Raw genomic sequence first — 9,992 nt, forward strand, 5'->3', positions numbered from 1 at the left:
GCTTCTTGGTTACCCGCTGTTTACCAGCGTCCACAGAAGCCGGCTCCTGCTGCCTGCACATTCAGTTGTTGCTCTGTCACACACAGCGATGTGCGCTTCACAACGGGAGAGCAACAACTAAAAAATGGTCCAGGACATTCAGCAACAACCGGCGACCTCACAGCAGGGGCCAGGTTGTTGCCAGATCTTACACACCGCAACATTGCTAGCAAGACGTGCCTCAGCAGCGATGTTGCTTAGGGTGGTGTCACACACAGCGACAACGATGTCGCTGCTACGTCACCATTGTCTGTGACGTAGCGACGTCCCGTCGCTGTGTGTGACATCCAGCAACGATCTGGCCCCTGCTGTGAGGTCGTTGCTCAATATCCAGCTTCATTTTTTCGTCGTCGCTATCCCGCTGTGAAGCACACATCTCTCTGTGTGACAGTGAGAGAGCGACAAAATGAAGGGAGCAGGAGCTGGCAGCTGCGGTAAGCTATAACCAGGGTAAACATCGGGTAACCAAGGGAAGACCTTTCCCTGGTTACCCGATATCTACCTTCGTTACCAGCTTCTGCCGCTCTCGCTGCCAGTGCCGGCTCCTGCTCCCTGCACATGTAGCTGCCGTACACATCGGGTAATTAACCCGATGTGTACTGTAACTAGGAGTGCAGGCAGCCAGTGCTAAGCGGTGTGCGCGGCTCCCTGCTCTCTGTAGCACAGCGACGTGTGTCGTTATGATCGCTGCTGCGTTTGACAGCTAAGAAAGCGATCATAACAGCGACTTACAAGGTCGCTGTTACGTCACAGAAAATGGTGACGTAACAGCGACGTCGTTGTCGCTATGTGTGAACCCAGCTTTAGGGTACCTTCACACTTTAGCGATGCAGCAGCGATCTGACCTGGTCAGGATCGCTGCTGCATCGCAACATGGTCGCTGGTGAGCTGTCAAACAGGCAGATCTCACCAGCAGCGACGTGCAAGCGACGCTGCGCTTGCACGGAGCCGGCGTCTGGAAGCTGCGGACACTGGTAACTAAGGTAAACATCGGGTATGGTTACCCGATGTTTACCTTAGTTACCAGCGCACACCACTTAGCTTAGCGTGTGCAGGGAGCAGGAGCCGGCACAGGCAGCGTGAGAGCTGCGGAGGCTGGTAACGAAGGTAAATATCGGGTAACCACCTTGGTTACCCGATGTTTACCTTGGTTACTGCTTACCGCAGGCTGTCAGACGCCGGCTCCTGCTCCCTGCACATTCAGGATTGTTGCTCTCTCGCTGTCACACACAGCGATGTGTGCTTATCAGCGGGAGAGCAACAATAAAAAAAAATGGCCCAGCGCTCTGTGTAACGAGCAGCGATCTCACAGCAGGGGCCAGATCGCTGCTCAGTGTCACACACAGCGAGATCGCTAATGAGGTCACAAAAAACGTGACTCAGCAGCGATCTCAGTAGCGATCTCGCTGTGTGTGAAGTACCTGGCCTTTACCAGCGATCCTTATCAGGTCACATTGTTTTTGGGATCGCTGGTAAGTCCTTAAATGTGAGGGAGGGGGCTTTAGTTTGATTCCAGGCCCCCTCCCCCAGACTTAGTGACAAAAGCCCAGCAGGGGGTGATTAAACCTGTAAACAGGCAATGTACACACAAGGAATACAGACGCCCATATGACCCAACTCCACCGCAGCGACAGTTTAGGTGAGTATTATAAAGTGATTTTTCCGTTCTACACAGCGGCCTGGGCTCTTATATACAGCATGTTAGAATGCTGTATATAAGAGCCCGGTGGTGGTGGCCGCAGCTTCTAGGCCCCAAATCTGGTGACCGGTTCCCTTTAAGGGTGATTCCATTTGTCCTAAGTGAATACAGCTTGTACATACAATTTTACATTTCACCGCTTAGAGATATTAACACTTGTTTACAGTATGTTGCCTTGGATACAGACCATCGCAGAACATGACACCATCCAGGACCCCTGGAGCGCCCGGTTACCTCCTAACCACGGCCAGCCTCACAGCAGCGGTGCACGGTCTCCGTGGCAATGAGCTGTAAAATAGGGGAAAAAGGGTTCTCATGCACAAGTGCAGATTTTAATAAGCCATAAATAGTAAAAGTGCTTGTTTTTACAAGAATTATCACTCCAAGGATGGAAATGACTCATTGATTCAGAGCTAGATAAATAAGCCCCTTATCACACAGTGAGCACAATCTGTACTGGAGCGTCCGCTCGCTGATCGTATCGTCCGCACGCCGTCCAGTCTGGATATCATCGGTAGCATAAAAAGGAAGGTGTGCTGCCGACAGTGATTTTTTTTTTTTTTTAAGGCTGCCTAAAACCAGCAACCGGCCGGCAGGATCGTGGCCGCTAAGCAGGAACAAGCATCAATTATTATCCTGTGGCCGAACCGTCCGGATAAAGGATGGCAGCAGAATTTAGAGCGCAGCTCCTGCTGTGATTACTTCAATCTGAACAGAAATGTCAACAAACTAGCAGTAAATTCAAGAATCGTCTACAACAACTTCATGAAGACTTGTAGTAAGATTGATATTCACGACTGCAGGAAATTAACCTAATGGCCATTGTCCAGGAGTACAAACAAAAAAAATCCCCAAAACACGTCATTCTTCATAGAACAGTGCCACCTCCGTCTTACAGGCTCTGTACTGCGGCTCTGCACCATTTCCTTCCATGAGCCGCAGTACCAGACATGACCTGTAAGACAGAGGAGGCAGCGATCCTGTAACAGTTTACAGCTATTGACTCCGTGGGTGATAAAGGCTGCACCTCACTTACCGTGATCTGCACCATATTAAATGTGAATGGAGACCAGATGGACGATTGGGGGGCAAAAAATGCAACATGGCGTTCCTGAGAAAGTGCCCAACAAAGCGCGACATCCCTCAAAATTAATACAACACAATCCTACTAAAACCAGACATATTGGCGCCGTGCACGGCTCGGGGACCGCATTTTCCCACTGTAAGACCATGTTCACGCTTTTGTATTTTTTGTGTTTTATGCAAATTAAAAGCGTTTTCCAAAACCAGCAAAATCTGAGATTCCAGAAATCACACACTTTCTTTTTTTTTTTTTCCTGACGGACATGGAAAAGTGCTGCATTTAACCCCTTTACGACAAAGGACGTACTGCTATGTCCTTCTTCACCACTCTCTGGTTACCGCGAGCCCACGGTAATCCATGCACATGTCTGCTGATCTGATCAGTAGACATGTGGGGTAACAGGCGCAGAAGAATCAAAGATGCGCCCGCACCAGTTAACCCCTTAGATCACTGTCAAATACTGACAGCACAATTTAAATGGTCATGGTAGGGGATCACGCTGTTCCTCACCACGATCAGTGGCCCCGTGTCACAATCATGGGCACCAATGTGTTCTCATGGTAGCGCAGGATCAGCTGATGACCCCGGACGCCGCCATAGCGCTGGATTTCACAGGAACACTGCATTTCTGCTGATCAGAGCTCTGCTGCTCTGATCAGCAGAAATGCACAAGCGACCTGAGTGCAGTGATAAAATACCGTATTTTTCTGATAAGACGCATTTTTTCTCCCAAATATTTGGGAGGAAAATGAGGGGCGAGTTTTAAAATCTGAATATAGCTTACTGAAGATGATTGAGAATTGGTGCGGGCAGGCGGCCCGTCGGTGGCTGTATGGAGCAGGCCGGTGCGGCGGTGTCCCAGATGCTTTGGGTTCGAATGATGACGCTCTGAATCCGCATATGTGCGGATGGAGCTCTCGGCAAAGAGCTCCATCTGCGCACGCGCCGCTCTGGGCGCCACTTCTTTGATGCCAGGACCGCCGACAGAGCATCTGGGACACCCGCCGCACTGGCCTGCTTTACACAGCCACCGCAGCTTCTACCGCCTCTGCCTCCTATGACTCCACTCAACCACCGCTGCCTACCCCTCCACTAAGACATCACTGGAGTATAAAGACTGAACCCATTTTTTTTTAATCTCTATATTTGGGGGTGCGTCTTATAATCCAGTGCGTTTTATAAAACAAAAGAAATGGTAAATTAGAAAAAAAAAAAAGAAGGGAATTTTGTTACTTACCGTAAATTCCTTTTCTTCTAGCTCTTATTGGGAGACCCAGACGATTGGGGTATAGCTACTGCCTCCGGAGGCCACACAAAGCAATTACACTAAAAAGTGTAAGGCCCCTCCCCTTCTGGCTATACACCCCCAGTGGGATCACTGGCTCACCAGTTTTAGTGCAAAAGCAAGAAGGAGGAAAGCCAATAACTGGTTTAAACAAATTCTCTCCGAGTAACATCGGAGAACTGAAAACCGTTCAACATGAACAACATGTGTACCCGCAAACAAACCAACAATCCCGAAGGACAACAGGGCGGGTGCTGGGTCTCCCAATAAGAGCTAGAAGAAAAGGAATTTACGGTAAGTAACAAAATTCCCTTCTTCTTCGTCGCTCTATTGGGAGACCCAGACGATTGGGACGTCCAAAAGCTGTCCCTGGGTGGGTAAAGAAATACCTCATGTTAGAGCTGCAAGACAGCCCTCCCCTATATGGAGGCAACTGCCGCCTGCAGGACTCTTCTACCTAGGCTGGCGTCCGCCGAAGCATAGGTATGCACCTGATAATGTTTGGTGAAAGTGTGCAGACTCGACCAGGTAGCTGCCTGGCACACCTGTTGAGCCGTAGCCTGGTGTCGTAATGCCCAGGATGCACCCACGGCTCTGGTAGAATGGGCCTTCAGCCCTGATGGAACTGGAAGCCCAGCAGAACGGTAGGCTTCAAGAATTGGTTCTTTGATCCATCGAGCCAGGGTGGCTTTAGAAGCCTGCGACCCTTTGCGCTTACCAGCGACAAGGACAAAGAGTGCATCCGAACGGCGCAAGGGCGCCGTGCGGGAAATGTAGATTCTGAGTGCTCTCACCAGATCTAACAAATGTAAATCCTTCTCATACCGATGAACTGCATGAGGACAAAACGAAGGCAAAGAGATATCCTGATTAAGATGAAAAGAGGATACCACCTTCGGGAGAAACTCCTGAATAGGACGCAGCACAACCTTGTCCTGGTGGAAGACCAGGAAGGGAGCCTTGGATGATAGTGCTGCTAGCTCAGACACTCTCCGAAGAGATGTGATCGCTACCAGAAAAGCCACTTTCTGTGATAGCCTAGAAAGTGAAACCTCCTTCAGAGGCTCGAAGGGCGGCTTCTGGAGGGCAACTAGTACCCTGTTCAGATCCCATGGATCTAACGGCCGCTTGTACGGGGGTACGATATGGCAAACCCCCTGTAGGAACGTGCGCACCTTAGGAAGGCGTGCCAAACGCTTCTGAAAAAAGACGGATAGCGCCGAGACCTGACCTTTAAGGGAGCCGAGCGACAAACCTTTTTCTAACCCAGATTGCAGGAAAGAAAGAAAGGTAGGCAATGCAAATGGCCAGGGAGACACTCCCTGAGCAGAGCACCAGGATAAAAATATCCTCCACGTTCTGTGGTAGATCTTAGCGGACGTGGGCTTCCTAGCCTGTCTCATGGTGGCAACGACACCTTGGGACAATCCTGAAGACGTTAGGATCCAGTACTCAATGGCCACACAGTCAGGTTCAGGGCCGCAGAATTCCGATGGAAAAACGGCCCTTGGGACAGTAAGTCTGGTCGGTGTGGGAGTGCCCACGGTTGGCCGACCGTGAGCTGCCACAGATCCGGGTACCACGACCTCCTCGGCCAGTCTGGGGCGACAAGTATGACGCGGCTGCAATCGGATCTGATCTTGCGTAGCACTCTGGGCAAGAGTGCCAGAGGTGGAAACACATAAGGGAGCCGGAACTGCGACCAATCTTGCACTAGGGCGTCTGCCGCCAGCGCTCTTTGATCGCGAGACCGTGCCATGAAGGTTGGGACCTTGTTGTTGTGCCGTGACGCCATTAGGTCGACGTCCGGCACCCCCCAGCGGCGACAGATTTCCTGAAACACGTCTGGGTGAAGGGACCATTCCCCTGCGTCCATGCCCTGGCGACTGAGGAAGTCTGCTTCCCAGTTTTCTACGCCGGGGATGTGAACCGCGGATATGGTGGAGGCCGTGGCTTCCACCCACATCAGAATCCGTCGGACTTCCTGGAAGGCTTGCCGACTGCGTGTCCCCCCTTGGTGATTGATGTATGCCACCGCTGTGGAGTTGTCCGACTGAATTCGGATCTGCCTTCCTTCCAGCCACTGCTGGAAGGCTAGTAGGGCAAGATACACTGCTCTGATTTCCAGAACATTGATCTGAAGGGTGGACTCCTGCTAAGACCACGTACCCTGAGCCCTGTGGTGGAGAAAGACTGCTCCCCACCCTGACAGACTCGCATCTGTCGTGACCACCGCCCAAGACGGTGGCAGGAAGGATCTTCCCTGTGATACTGAGGTGGGAAGAAGCCACCACTGCAGAGAGTCTTTGGCCGTCTGGGAAAGGGAGACTTTCCTGTCCAGGGATGTTGACTTCCCGTCCCATTGGCGGAGAATGTCCCATTGAAGTGGACGCAGATGAAACTGCGCAAACGGAACCGCCTCTATTGCCGCCACCATCTTCCCGAGGAAGTGCATGAGGCGTCTTAAGGAGTGCGGCTGACTTTGAAGGAGAGCCTGCACCCCAGTCTGTAGAGACCGCTGCTTGTCCAGCGGAAGCTTCACTATCGCTGATAGAGTATGAAACTCCATGCCAAGATACGTTAGTGATTGGGTCGGTGACAGATTTGACTTTGGGAAGTTGATGATCCACCCGAACGCCTGGAGAGTCTCCAGTGCAACATTCAGGCTGAGTTGGCATGCCTCTTGAGAGGGTGCCTTGACCAGTAGATCGTCCAAGTAAGGGATCACAGAGTGTCCGTGAGAGTGCAAGACTGCTACCACTGCCGCCATGATCTTGGTGAACACCCGAGGGGCTGTCGCCAGACCAAATGGCAGAGCTACGAACTGAAGATGGTCGTCTCCTATCACGAAGCGTAGAAAGCATTGGTGCTCTGTAGCAATCGGCACGTGGAGATAAGCATCTTTGATGTCTATTGATGCTAGGAAATCTCCTTGAGACATTGAGGCAATGACTGAGCGGAGGGATTCCATCCGGAACCGCCTGGCGTTCACATGCTTGTTGAGCAGTTTTAGGTCCAGAACAGGACGGAAGGAGCCGTCCTTTTTTGGAACCACAAAGAGATTGGAGTAAAATCCTCGCCCCCGTTCCTGAGGGGGGACAGGGATCACGACTCCTTCTGCTCTTAGAGAGTCCACCGCCTGCAGCAGGGCATCTGCTCGGTTGGGGTGTGGGGAGGTTCTGAAGAACCGAAGTGGAGGCCGAGAACTGAACTCGATTCTGTACCCGCGAGACAGAATGTCTGTTACCCACCGGTCTTTGACCTGTGACAGCCAAATGTCGCAAAAGCGGGAGAGCCTGCCACCGACCGAGGATGCGGAGGGAGGAGGCCGAAAGTCATGAGGTAGCCGCTTTGGAAGCGGTTCCTCCATTTGTTTTCCTGGGGCGTGAGTGAGCCCGCCAGGAATCTGAGCTCCCTTGTTCTTTCTGAGTCCTTTTGGACGAGGAGAATTGGGCCTTGCCCGAGCCTCGAAAGGACCGAAACCTCGACTGCCACTTTTTCTGTTGAGGTTACTTGCTCTGGGCTGTGGTAAGGAAGAGTCCTTACCCTTGGACTGTTTTATGATTTCAGCCAATGGCTCACCAAACAGTCTGTCTCTAGATAATGGCAAGCTGGTTAAGCATTTTTTGGAACCAGCATCTGCTTTCCAGTCCTTTAACCACAAGGCTCTGCGCAAAACCACAGAATTGGCGGACGCCATAGCGGTACGGCTCGTAGATTCTAGGACAGCATTGATAGCATAGGTCGCAAACGCAGACATTTGCGAAGTTAGGGACGCCACTTGCGGCACTGCTGGATGTATGAAAGCATCCACCTGTGCTAAACCAGCTGAAATAGCTTGGAGTGCCCACACGGCCGCGAATGCTGGAGCAAACGACGCGCCGATAGCTTCATAGACAGATTTCAACCAAAGGTCCATCTGTCTGTCGTTGGCATCTTTAAGTGAAGCGCCATCCTCTACTGCGACTATGGATCTAGCCGCAAGCTTGGAAATTGGGGGATCCACCTTTGGACACTGGGTCCAGCGTTTGGCCACCTCAGAGGGAAAAGGATAACGGGTATCCTTAGAACGTTTAGAGAAACGCTTGTCTGGATGAGCGTCGTGTTTCTGGATCGATTCTCTGAAGTCAGAGTGGTCCAAAAAAGCACTTAATTTACGCTTGGGATATAGGAAATGGAACTTCTCCTGCTGTGCAGCTGCCTCCTCTGCAGAAGGGGCTGGGGGAGAAATATCCAACAGTCTATTAATCGCCGATATAAGGTCATTAACCATGGCGTCACCATCAGGGGCATCCAGATTGAGAGGGGCCTCAGGATTAGAATCCTGGTCACCGTCCTCAGTCTCATCACAGAGAGACTCTTGTCGCTGAGACCCTGAACAGTGTGAAGACGTGGAGGGTCTTTCCCAGCGAGCTCGCTTAGGCTGCCTGGGACTGTCATCTGAGTCAGAGACTTCAGCCTGTGATGCTTGAGATCCCCTTGAAGTACGGATTAGTTCCAACTGAGGGGGACCGGCGAGCATAGACACAGCAGTGTCCATGGTCTGTAAGGTCTCCAGTATTTTTAACATAGTCACAGACATTTTGTCAGCAAAAACTGCAAAGTCTGTCCCCGTCACCGTGGCAGGGTTCACAGGCGTCTCTGCCTGGGCTACCACCACATTAGGCTCTGGCTGACGGAGTGCCACTGGGACTGAACATTGCATACAATGTGAGTCTTTGGAGCCTGCCGGTAGATCAGCCCCACATGCTGTACAAACAGTGTATACAGCCCGTGCCTTGGCACCCTTGCGTTTTGCGGATGACATGTTGCTGCCTCCTCAGAGCAGTACAGGGTGTTCAGCCAAGAAGCGACCTTACAGTGCACTATATAAATATATATATATATATATATATATGGTACCAAGAAAAAAGTACACTAATATAACACTGAGGCACTAGAGGGGCCAGCACTACTGTGCTGCTTACCGCCCGCTTAGGAGCGGTGTGTGGACGCCAGAAATCCCTCTAGTCTGGGTCTCCCAGAGCCTGCTGCCTTTCCCCAGCCAGCCGCATGTGTAATGGCTGCCGGCGTCCTTGTGGAGAGGGGGGGCGGGCCCTGGGCGTACACCGACGAAGAGCGGGAAGTCTGCTTCCCCCTGTGCCTAGTGAGAGGGCTGGAGCATGTAAATAAAGCTCCAGCCCTCGGCGCTGTTAATTGAGCAGCGTCTCTCCCCTACCCTGATTGACAGGGTGGGGGCGGGAACGAAGCGGCACTAGGCCGCAGAAGCCGGGGGCTAAAGTTAGAAGCGCCGCCGCCGTAAAAGCGCGGTCGGCGCCAAGTCCCCGGCGCACTACAAGTCGCAGCTGCGTCGCCGCTCCAGGAGCGGTCGGCGCAGTAGTTCCCAACATGAAACGTCACTCAGCAAAGCTGCAGTGACCTAACCCCAGCGCACAGCGCTACTGTCCCCGGCGCACTATAACGCTCAGCAAGCCTGAGAGTGTCCGTGCCTGCCGGGGACACAGAGTACCTGAAAGTTGCAGGGCCTTGTCCCTGAACGGCACTCCCGCTCCAAATCCAGCAGGTTCTATGGGTCTGTGGATGGAGCCCGGCCCCAGGGCTTGGGGGCCGGCAAGATCCCACTTCCACAGAGCCCTCCAGGGGATGTGGAAGGAAAACAGCATGTGGGCTCCAGCCTCTGTACCAGCAATAGGTACCTCAACCTTACAAGCACCAACCGCGGGTGAGACGGGAGCATGCTGGGGGCCCCACATGGGCCCTCTTTTCTTCCATCCGATATAGCCAGCAGCTACTGCTGACTAAACAGTGGAGCTATGCGTGGATGTCTGACCTCCTTCGCACAAAGCAGAAAACTGGTGAGCCAGTGATCCCACTGGGGGTGTATA

Source organism: Anomaloglossus baeobatrachus, chromosome 12, assembly GCF_048569485.1.
Source record: "Anomaloglossus baeobatrachus isolate aAnoBae1 chromosome 12, aAnoBae1.hap1, whole genome shotgun sequence".
Taxonomy (NCBI): Eukaryota; Metazoa; Chordata; class Amphibia; order Anura; family Aromobatidae; genus Anomaloglossus; species Anomaloglossus baeobatrachus.